Source organism: Polypterus senegalus, chromosome 4 (assembly GCF_016835505.1).
Source record: "Polypterus senegalus isolate Bchr_013 chromosome 4, ASM1683550v1, whole genome shotgun sequence".
In the NCBI taxonomy this organism is placed as follows: Eukaryota; Metazoa; Chordata; class Cladistia; order Polypteriformes; family Polypteridae; genus Polypterus; species Polypterus senegalus.
Genome location: NC_053157.1, coordinates 133,467,530 through 133,480,280, shown reverse-complemented (window position 1 = coordinate 133,480,280; position 12,751 = coordinate 133,467,530). Strand labels below are relative to the sequence as shown.

Genomic DNA, 12,751 nt, shown 5'->3' with positions numbered 1-12,751 from the left:
AATGTATCAGCAGGTTTTATGTAGTTAAAAAGAATAGACAAACACAGCACACCCCAATCATTTGTTAATTTACTTATAATAAAGGGCTCTCTCCTGGTGAGATAAGTTCATGTGTCTCAAGAACTTGCTAATGATAAATGAAAAAATTCAGTGTCAGATCGACAAGGAGATTGGAGGGCATCAGCTGTTCTGTGAGTGTTGTACCGGTTCGAGGCGGCGGTGAGGTGGGAGTTAAGGTCAGGGTTATACTTCACACTACGCATGCTGCAGCAGACGCTCCTGCTATGCAAGCGTTGTACTGTTTATACTTGTGTGTGTACTTTACGTAAATCTGGAGGAATCCACGAGGTGGCGGTGCGAGATATTATCATGATGAGAACAGGTTCGGCCTCGCTGTGTTGTTAATTGCCTGGAACACCCATTAAATTCTGATTACACCTTACCGCAATATGTCTGAAAAGGATGTTTAATGATTAAATCCATCAGTCCATGGATTTGTCCATTTCAGCTAGCATTGGGCACAAGGCAGAAACAATCCCTGGACGAGGCATCAGCTCATTGCAATGTGAATACAAGCACTCACATACACTAGCATCATTTTAGTGTAACCAAATCTGCATATCTTTGGAAGGAAACCGGAGCACACTGAGGAAACCCAGCAGGAAAACATGTAAACTCCAGGCAGGGAATATCATCGACGTGACTCCCTGCAAGACAGCAGCGCTAACGCTCCGTCACCTTGTCACCCCCCCATGTGTGTAATCATTAACAGTATTCATTATTTAAATGAAATTATTGATTTATCCATAAAATGTAACATCCATCCATCCATCCATTATCTAACCCGCTGAATCCGAATAGGGTCACGGGGGTCTGCTGGAGCCAATCCCAGCCAACACAGGGCACAAGGCAGGAAACAATCCTGGGCAGGGTGCCAACCCACCGCAGGACACACACAAACACACCCACACACCAAGCACACACTAGGGCCAATTTAGAATTGCCAATCCACCTAACCTGCATGTCTTTGGGTTGTGGGAGGAAACCGGAGCGCCCGGAGGAAACCCACGCAGACACGGGGAGAACATGCAAACATACATACTTTAATGCATTTCACCATGAAAGTGATATCAAGTATAAATCTAAGGATTCTAAATGTGCAGAGAGTTGGAATATCATACATTTAATGTGCTCAGTGTGGCGATCTATTGCTGGCGATCCGCTGCTGTGAGGGCTGGAGGAAGCCGTAGAAAAAAAGACGGCACAGAAGACGGTATGTGAGACTTTTAAAATTTATCGTATCATTACGATCGGGAGTATGCAACGCTTGAATATAAAAGCACCATAAATACATATGTATGTCGGCATTTTTCTCCACCACATTGAACCTTTCATCAAACATCGAAGCGCGCACACCAATCACGTAGGATCTGCAAAGCGGCTTTCTGTCACATGTAGATAGTAAACAGAGATTCTGATGTCACATTCCAATTTTTAGCACACTGCGCCCCCTGGCTTTTTGCTGTTACTGCAACTCTCACAAGTGTCACGTTAATTTCTGAGGACCTGCTCAGAGGATGCATCAAATGAACGCTGGGAATGCGTGGCAGCCATGATGTGGGTGCGTACGTGTTCTGAGCGTGAAGTATAAATGAGCCCTAAGTCTAAAGACAAAGCTGTTGGTTTACCAGTTGATTTACAACCCTGTCCTCATCTATGTTCATTAACTGTGGACAATGATCAAAAAAATGAGTGTGCGAGAACAAGTGGCGGAGATAATGTTTCTTCAGAGGGTGGCTGGACTGACACTCCAAGAAAGGGTGAGAGGTGCAGCAATTCAGGAAAGCCTTAGAATAGAGTCACTGCTCCTCCATGTCAAAAGGAGCCAGGTCAAGTGGTTTTGGGATTTGTAAGCATGCCCCCCATCGGATCCCTTTAGCGCTGCTCCGGGCAATATCTGACTCAGTGGAGACTGTGGCAGATCCAGAACATACTGCAGAGAATGCCAGGGAATTCCCCAGGAAGAGCTGGGATTTGTAGCTGGGAGCAAGGAAGTCTTGGTTGACCCTCACAAGGAAAAGAAGTTGAGATAATACACATATACTCACATGCATGCTGTATAGTTTTTTCACACCTTTCATGTGTGATCTTTCATCTGTCACTGCCCAGATTCTGTATTTGTCTTTTATTCATTTTTAGTACTCTTTTGGCCAGGAGGATGAGATGGGGAATTCATTATTTTTTAAACAAAAAAGTGATTAACCTATCGCCTAATTATCTTAAGTGCTGGGCTACATACAGTTCCTCTTTCTGGATCATTCTTAAGCCATGCTTTGTTTTTTAAGACTTTCCTCCAAACATTTGTTTGTCAAGTCTATTCATTATTCAGCTGCTGCCTAAATAGATGCAGTATGTGAATATTATGGGCAGACTAACTGACTGATTGTATTTAACTTTGATGTGTCACTGCATTGTCTTTGTTTTAACACTAGGCTGTTACAGACTCAAAGCAAATGCATGTTTTTATTATATAATAGTAATAACAACAGAAACTCACTACTTAAAACAGAAAACGTGAGGAAGACATGGGACAAAACCTGTAACCTATTGATTGAGAAGCAGCCATTTTTATCTCTACACCAACCGTACAAATGGTATTCTGGCTTCGGTTTTTATATATTTTGCCGCAACATGTAAATTGAATGATTTCTTTTTCTTTGGTCATATTTTTTGTGAAAGTGTTTATTTGATATTTGGACTTAAGTCTTCACATATACATTTTACGTCAATTAGACATTTCACGTTTTATTAATTTTTACTATAGCATGGAAACAATTTCTGTTTTAGGTATGTGTTCAACATTTGTTGCCTCACATTTCCTGTCATCCTGTATTTACCCAGATTGCTGTAGACTCAGAACACACATGAAATGCATGTATTCCAAATAACAAAGTATTATTTACCCTATACAACTCCAGGCTCTTCACACCCAGATAAAGAGACTTGAGCTGGGTGAACTTCAGCTGCGTCAGTGGGTCTGGGGATGGGATAGTAGGCTGCTTGCTGCTTGTGTTGATTGATACATTTGCAAAACAAAGATGCCAATGAAGAGGAGCGAAGTAATTTAAGGTGACCTGGGATTATGACTTTTTTCATAGGATTCAGGGATTTTGGTGTTAATTGAATCAATCAAAATAACCCATTCTACAGTTTTTATACTGTCAAAATATTCTGCCTGCTTTATGACAGCAGTGGAATCTATTGGTTAGTTTTACCCTTTACTTACTTTTAATTCAACCAGGGAGAAATTAGCAGTTTTGTTTTCATAAATATTAGTGTACATTTGTGTTGTTTAAGAGATCAATAAGTGTTTTACTATGCAAAATGGAATCTTTTACTGTTTGATTAGACCTCCATCCTTCCATTCATCTGTCCATCTTCTAAGCCTGCTTATCTAGAGTGGGTTTCATAGGAAAGTCAGAGCCTATGTTGGATAAGATGACATTGTGTAAACAATCCAGACATATTCATTGAAAAAAACATTTGTGCAAAACTTAAATTAGCTACTTTAGAGAATATGCAAGTTTGAAATGGGCAATTAAGAGACCTCCTTGGGTAGCTCACCACTGAAATGTAACCTCATCGTTTATTGAGAAGTAATGTAGTATATGCTAGTTTTAAAACTTTACAATTCAGAAACAAATAAGCAAAAAGCTTAATTAACGCAGACTTCACCTTACATTCTATCCCTTAATATGATTTGATAAGAATTACTAAGTTGTTAAATTTATAGTCTGGACTATTAAGACTCAAGTGTATAAGGAAAATGTATCTTTTGATTTACCCTGACTGGTAAAAGTCTAGCTTGTTTAATTTTACATTTAAGTATATATATATATATATATATATATATATACAGTGCATCTGGAAAGTATTCACGGCGCATCACTTTTTCCACATTTTGTTATGTTACAGCCTTATTCCAAAATGGATTAAATTCATTTTTTCCCTCAGAATTCTACACACAACACCCCATAATGACAACGTGAAAAAAGTTTACTTGAGATTTTTGCAAATTTATTTATTTATAGGGGGCCGCCAGGGGATGCTGCAGGGAGGCCCAGGGACTTATATTTTCCATATAAGTCATCCTAGCACGTCCTAGTCACAGGGACAGCGGAAATGACGTACGTCCGGGCTGAAGAAAAAATAGGACTTCTTTGCTGGGGAGTCACATGGGCTGAGGGATCTAAAGCACTTCCGGGTTAAGAGATATAAAAGGACTGTGGAAACTGCAGCAGCTGAGTTCGGAGGAAGGGTGACAACACGTCTGAGAGTGGAGGATTTGTTATTGTGGATTGAATTATTGTGATTATTGAGTATACTGTGGAGGTGGAGGTGCTTTGTACACATTATTATTGTAAAAATACATTTATTTGGACTCTTATCTGGTGTCTGGTGTCTGGTCTGAGGGTTCAAGGGGACGACTGCGCCCCCTATCTTTCACTATATATATATATATATATATATATATATATATATATATATATATATATATATATACACACTGCTCACAAAAATTAAAGGAACACTTTTTTTATTGGGCCTGGCATGAAATCAGTTAAACCTGTCTGATAATTTTCTGGTTGGTTAAGCAGCTGAGGTCATTGTTAATCACTTTCAGCTGTATTGGTGTTCATGGACTTAACGACAGGTGCACTAAAGTGGCAACAATTAGAAAACCCTCAAAACAGGACTGGTTTTACATGTGGAGGTCATTTCAAGTTTCTCCCTCTTGATCTTTTTGGCTGGTTTTCCACTCGTGCTAGTTTTGGCTTGAGTAATTATCTCTACTGGCAGTATGAGGCGATTCCTTAACCCTACAGAAGTTGCACAGGTTGTCCAACTTCTCCAGGATGGCACATCCACACGTGCTGCAGCAAGAAGGTTTAATGTGTCTCCCAGCACAATCTCCAGAACATGGAGGAGATTTCAGGAGACTGGCTGTTATTCTCGGAGAGCTGGACAGGGCCGTAGAAGGTCCTCAACCCATCAGCAGAACCGATACCTGCTCCTTTGTGCAAGGCGGAACAGGCTGAGCACTGCTCATGCTCTACAGAATGACCTCCAGAGGGCCACTGGTGTGAATGTCTCTACCCAAACAATCAGGAACAGACTTCATGAAGATGGCCTGAGGGCCCGACGCCTGTAGTGGGCCCTGTGCTCACTGCCCAGCACCGTGGAGCTCGACTGGCATTTGCTCAAGAACACCAGAATTGGCAAGTCCGCCACTGGCACCCTGTACTTTTTACAGACGAGAGCAGGTTCACCCTGAGCAGCTGTGATAGACGTGAAAGAGTCTGGAGAAGACAAGGAGAACGATATGCTGCCTGCAACGCGCTCAACATGACAGGTTTGGTGGTGGGTCAGTGATGGTCTGGGGAGGCATATCCATGGAGGGACGCACAGACATCTACTGGGTAGGAAATGGTGCTCTGACTGCCATATGGTATCGAGATGAAATCCTTGAACCCATTGTCAGACCCTACGCTGGTGCAGTAGGTCCTGGTTTCCTCCTAATGCACGACAATGCCCGGCGTCATGTGGCAGGAGTATGCAGGCAGTACCTGGAGGATGAAGGAATTGAAACAATTGAATGGCCTTCACGATCCCCTGACTTAAACCCAATAGAACATTTGTGGGACATTATGTTTCGGTCCATTAGGCGCCGCCAGGTTGCTCCTCAGACTGTACAACAGCTCAGGGATGCCCTCATACAGATCTGGGAGGAAATGCCACAAGACACCATCCGTCGTCTCATTAGGAGCATGCCCTGACGTTGTCAAGCATGCATACAAGCTCGTGGGGGCCACACAAGATACTGAAAAGCATTTTGAGTAGCAGAAATTAAGTTTTTGAAAAAATGGACTAGCCTGCCACATCTTCATTTCACTCTGATTTTAGGGTGTCTACACAATTGAGCCCTCTGTAGGCAGAAAACTTTTATTTCCATTAAAAGTCTTGGCATCCTTTTGTTCCTAAGACATTGCCCTGTCGTTATTTGTATAGATATCCAACTTCATATTGAGATCTGATGTATCTAATGTGTTTCTTTAAAGTATTCCTTTAATTTTTGTGAGCAGTATATACTGTATATATATATGTATGTATGTCCACTTTTCACGAGAGAACCCTAGAAGAATGTTCATTCTTCTCTAAAGAAATGGGAATGGAAATGATATTACAATGATATCTTTACTTGTTGGCATGGTGGTACGTGTACAGTATTTAGTACCATTCTAGGAAGCTGTGCTTGAATCCTGCATGTTTAATGGAGGCACGGAGTTTGCTGTTTCTGTGTATTCTGGATTCCTCCCACATTCCAAACATGTGTAGGTTACATGAATCTGCGATTTTAACTTGTACCTGTGTGAGTATGGGTATGTCACAGGGAGTGCCTATAATAGGTTGGTGCCTTATCCAAGGTTGTTTTTGTCTTGCTCCTGCTGCGATAAACTCTAGCATCAGTGTGTATCTAAAATTGGAATAAATGGATTCATAAAATAGATGCACTGTATACAGTATCTTCTTCTAATGCTGGGAAGCACCTGCTAGGTTGAATTAAAGAACCAGTGGAAGAGCAGTGCCATCTCTTGAAGAATGAGGTTCCAAGTTTAATAAATAACTACACTTTCCTTGTGAAAAACATATGGTTTTGCAAGAGTGACTGCATGGGGAGGTACTTTTTCAATGTAAGCATATCTAGAATATATATCACGGATTTTTCGCTTGTTCACAGATTTCTGCAAACAATGGGTCTTTTAATTTATGGTACATGCTTCCTCAGTTTGTCTGCCCAGTTGATTTCATGCAAGGGACACTATTGGCGGATGACTTAGAAGCTACACAATCAGAGCACGTATTACGTATTAAATAAAACTCCTCAATGATATACGATATGCTTCCCGCGCGGTGCAGGATTGTTTGCTTTTCTCTGTCTCTCTCACTGTCTCTGACATTTTCTGCGCCTGACGGAGGGGGTGTGAGCAGAGTAGCTGTTTGCACAGAGGCTGTTTGCCTAAAGGATACGGACGCTCCTCTAAAAATGCCGCTTTATCGCGGTGCTTCGGCATACTTAAAAGCCCAAAAGCACGTATTGATTTTTTGATTGTTTGCTTTTCTCTCATGCTTTCTCTCTCTCTCTGACATTCCCTGCTCCTGACACGCATTCTTTGAAGAGGAAGATATGTTTGCATTCTTTTAATTGTGAGAAAGAACTGTCATCTCTGTCTTGTAATGGAGCACAGTTTAAACTTTTGACTAAAGGGTGTTATTCTGTGTCTAGAGGGCTCTAATAATGTTAACAGTGTGGGAGAGTTTATAAGGGATTAAAATATATACAGTAAAAATAACCATACAAACATATGGTTTCTACTTCGCGGATTTTCATCTATCGCGGGGAGTAGTTCTGAAACGCAACCCCCGCTATCGAGGAGGGATTACTGTATACCATTTTGTACAGAATTCATAAAGCAGTAGTAATGTCTGTGCTGCACCATCAACTTTTAAAATTAGTGCTAATGTTTGTGGTGTGCCATTAGATTCGTAAAACCAGTGCTAATGTATATTTTGCACCATCTTTTGGATAGCAGAGACATAGCAACTGACCAGACACTCAGATACTTGTCCTTTTATTAAGGTGGTTTTTCATTTTTTATTGCCAACCCGTTGAATCCGAACACAGGGTCATGGGGGTCTGCTGGAGCCAATCCCAGCCAACACAGGGCGCAAGGCAGCAACCAATCCCGGGCAGGGCGCCAACCCACCGCAGTAATCCTAAACATTTTAATCTAAATTAGTTGCAACTGCTTTTAATATATCATTTATAATAGATAGATTAAAATATAATAGATAAAATATTTTCATTTAAAATATATATATATATACAGTGTATATATATATATATATATATATATATATATATATATATATATATATATACAGTATATACATGCACACACATACATACATATATGTAATGAGCACAAATACAGTACCTGTCTAAAATGGCTGTACTGTTGTTTATGTGTTCAGTCTTGACTAGATCATTGGGTGTATTTGTTTCCTCCAGTAGATGTCACCATAGGTCAACAAATACTATTTTTCATACTTGTTTTTTTTTTATAATTAATTGGCTGTTTTAAGTATTACCCTGTAGATAATAAAGCAAATATAACCTGTACCTTCATACAATATGGTCAAGTACAGGTTGAAATGTAATTAATTTACTTTTATATCTTGTGCATGGTTTTCAATTATATTTTGATGCATTTTTACTAAAATGTAGTTATAATTTGCACTGATGTTTTCATTGTTACCTTTGTATTGTATGTACCTTTAGTCTGTTACATACAGTAGATGCCGACATCCAGAGAGTAATATATAGCAGCTTTCATTGAAGCATTTAATAAGAAATTATTAAACAATGAAATAAACTGAATGTTAATTTTGTTTTTTTATTTGACTAATTTAATTACTACATAAGTAAAAAGAAATGTATGTAAGTAATTGCATCTGTATTTATGAGTGCATTCAGGCTGAAAAGGTTCTATCACTAGTAGAATCTGATTGACGTATTTATTTTGATATTGGCCCACCACATACTGTTTTTTTTATAAACATGTGACCCAGTGAAGCTGGGACTTTATTGCAGTGTCTGCAGGTTGGATCTTGCTCTGGAAACATTTTGGAGAATTTTAGGCAAGACAGATGTGCTCGATATATAATTTTAAGTTCAATAATTGTATGCTTTGCGCATATGGAGCTCGAGTGAATTCTCTGCATTGCTACCTTCCACTACTTTTCTGGTTGATTCAGAGATCTTTTCCCCATTGTCTTCTTGGATCTTTGAAAGGGAGGGACTGTAAAATAATTTTATGTATTACAGAGATAGTGTCTATGTCTTTGAAATTGAGCAATATTTTTTCCAGCATGGAGGAGGGTGCAAGATGAGGAAAATCAGGCAGGTTCTGTTTAACAAAGTTCCTAATTTGAAGATAGTGAAAGAAATGTGTTGCTGGAAAGTTAAATTTGGAATGTACTTGTTCATAGGATGCAAAGATGTCTGTATTAAGTTCTCTAAGCAATTTAATCCCAAATCTTTCTCAGATATTAAAAACTGCATATGTTTGCGAGGGTTGAAAGAGGTGGTTCTCTTGCAGAGGTGCCACAGATAAAAAATTATCTATCTTAAAATGCTTTCTACATTGATTCCATGTTCTGAGTGAGTGAAGCACAATTGGGTTATTAGTATATTGGCGATAACTTGCATTTTTTGGGGCACAAAGCAGGGAATATAAAGAAGTACTGCAGGATTTTACTTCTATTGTGGACCAAGCCTTGTATGTTTGCTGCCCAGTAATAAAACTGAAAGTTGGGTAGAGCCATGCCACCTTCTGCCTTAGATCTTTGTAGGTTCACTTTTTGGATACATGGATATTTTGAGTTCCAAATAAATTAAGTTATTGTTTAATCTAATTGCTTAAAAAAATATTTATTGATGTATATTGGAATGTTTTGAAATAAAAAGAGAAGCTTAGGAAGAATATTCATCTTAACAATGTTAATTCTTCCATCTAGAGTGAGATGGAGGGTTGACCATCTATGCAAGTCTTGCTTAATTTTTTCCATACAGACAGCAAAATTTTGTTGATAAAGAGCTTTGTGTTTACTTGTGATATTTACCACTAGGTATTTAAACTTATCTGTAATTATAAAAGGTAGGGTGTCCAATCTAATATTATATGTTTGAGAATTCACTGGAAAAAGTACACTTTTATTCAAATTAATTCTGAGACCAGAGATCTTTTGAGATTCTGTAAGTGCTGTTAAGACTGCAGGCACAGAATTTTGTGGGTCTGATACAATATATATACAGTCCATATCATCTGCATATAGAGAAATTTTCTGTTCCAGTCCTTCTCTGATAATCCCCTTTATCTGATAAGCATATCGACAGTGAACCGCCAGTGGTTCAATGGCGATTGCAAATAGCAGTGGTGGCAAGGGGCATCCTTGTCTGGTACCACGTTCTAGTTTAAAGTAGTCTGAAAAAAATGTTATTAATACAAACTCAAGCTTCTGGATTGGTTTACAGTAGTTTGATCCATGCACAAATGTTTGGGCCAAACCCAAATTTCTCTAATGTAGTGAAAAGGTATTTCCATTCAATCATGTAAAATGCTTTTTCTGCATCCAATGATAATAATATTTCTGGGGTGTTTGACTTTGCTGGTGAGTATATTACATTAAACAGGCATCAAAGATTGGAAGATAAGTGTCGACCCTTGATAAATTCAGTTTGATTTTGTGATTTTACCAAAGGCAGCGCTTTCTCTATCCTTATAGCTATGATTTTTGAGAGTATCTTAACATCACTATTCAGAAGTGAAACTGGTCTGTATGATGCACATTGTAATAAGTCCTTATTTTGTTTAAGAAAGCCGGTGATTAAATGCTTGGCGAAAAGTTTGAGGTAGAATTTGATTGTGTCTAGCTTCTTTAAATGTTGCTAATAAGAGGGGAGCTAGCTGAGTGGAGAATCTATATATATAATTCACTAATGCAAGACAACCATGGAAAGGGAAGGGGCGTGGATTCACTAAGCCGCCGACAAGTGAGACACCTATGGCGCACGCAGGAACGAGCCACACCCACCAACTCCATGACCATTGGGTGCGGCGACAACTCACAGAGCCACGCCCACCAACTCGGATGCAACGACACAGAAAAACCGGCGTCATTTATATTTGTCTGTCGTAGAGGTCACATGCAGCTCCGACCCACGTTGACTGTTCATAGAGGCATGTTTCTTGCGGAGGTGAATCGCCATATGTAGCATGTAAAACTGTTCGCGAGGGGGTATCCTATGGGATCCTTAACACATTCCTTTACAACTGAGGTTAAAACACAATGAAGTGAGCAGTCTTTAAAAAATGAGAAAACTCACCATAGCAAACTGTTTTACACGTTACATACAGCAATTCGCATCTGCGACAAACATGTGTCTTCTTAGATGCTCCTGCAGTTTGTACACACCCCCCTCCCACCTCGCTGCTACCATGGTCGGGTGTCTTGGTGGATTATATATAGAAAGGCAGCCAAAACCGCACAGAGCAATGAAAAATCTACGTGAGTCACAGGTACATCTGGACTGTACAAAGATGACAACGACTCGAGTGATGAGTTGGAGGTGGGCACATGAGCAGGCAGTGCATACTGGACGAGAAATTAACAGACTAGCATGACGGAGGGAGCGAGTGGACATCCTTCTCCTGTCCTCCCGTTCTACCCTCCACGCCTGAGCGGCGCATGGACGATTGTGTGTTAGTTCGTTCCGTGCATTGTTACAATGTTGCTTTTCTTGCTGATTTATTACATTACCGATTTTTCAAATGTTAATTTTCTCCCTGTGCTTAAAAATTATTAAAAAACCGGCCTGATTATGCGGTCTATGGTACGCCGCGGGTTGGCTAGTTTCTTATAAAATTCTACAGGGTAGCCATCAGGGCCAGCTGCTTTCCTGCCTTGAAGTTTATTTATAGCATCTAGTAATTCTGATAGTGCCAGAGGTTTATCCAGTTCCTCCGCACTAAAAGTCTATTTGTGATATCTGTAATGTATCCAGAAATGCATTAGATTGTGTGTTGTCTTCTTTAAACTCAGTAGAATATAAGAATTTGTAGTAATTTCTAAATGTGTGTATTATATTTTTATGGTCAATGATTTCATCTCCGTTCGTGTTGGTAATTACTGGGATTGCACTGCAAAACGTTATCACATAACGTACAAATAATTTTGTAACAATGAGTCAATTTTTAAAATAACAGCGATAACAGAATGAAATACTTGAGTTGGTAAACTATATTAAATGCATGCTTTTTAACTTTACAGTATTATGTAGTTAAAAAGCATAGTCTAAATAGGCTTGTTATGGCTCAGAGGTTTTCATATACAGCAGAGTCCAACTCAAGTGATGTAAAATGATCTTGACTAATGTGCTGTTGTTAGCTGTGAAGGGCCTATGACTAAATTTAGTTTACATTTTTAAAAGAAGTACTTAAACAAGAGTTAAAATCTCTGTTGAAGTCTCAGACCATGATGGAGAATATGTCTGTAGCTTTGCCAGTAACTTGTGGTATCAGAAAATATTGAAGCATTACTGTATGTGTTGAAAGTTTTTTTTTTTTATTTAAAAGTTTAAAAGGTTCTTTTTTTAACCAACCAAAAGGGGTTCTAGTAAGACAAAAGAAATGTAACATCCCAATCAGGTAATTTAGTGCAATAACCACTTTCTCGACAATAGTAACAATAGCAGACCACTCAATTACCTACTTTGTGTCAATGTATATCAGGAATAAAATAAAAGTAGCCGAATAAACAAAACTGTTAATACAAAATAAACAATACTAGCATAGAATCAAAACCAATATTACACTCAGTTCTCAGTCTAGCTGTAAATATTAGTTAAATTCATTACACATATATACAGGTTAAGTATCCCTAATGCAAAATGCCTGGAGCTAGAACTATTTCATATCTCAGATATTTTTAGATTTTTGGAATATTTGCATATACAAACACTCCCTTATGTGAGAGAATAAATCCATCTCAACCAGTTTTATGTATATGTAGTGGATCCAGAAAATATGCAGACCCCTTCAGTTTCTGCACATATTATTGTGTTTTAGAT

General features: G+C 38.9%; 1 protein-coding gene across 1 annotated transcript in view; it reads left to right on the top strand.

The window, feature by feature from the left end:
- zmp:0000000660 (arf-GAP with Rho-GAP domain, ANK repeat and PH domain-containing protein 2) overlaps positions 1-12,751 on the top strand; it is a 446,729-nt gene that overhangs the window by 138,816 nt on the left and 295,162 nt on the right. The window lies entirely within an intron of this gene.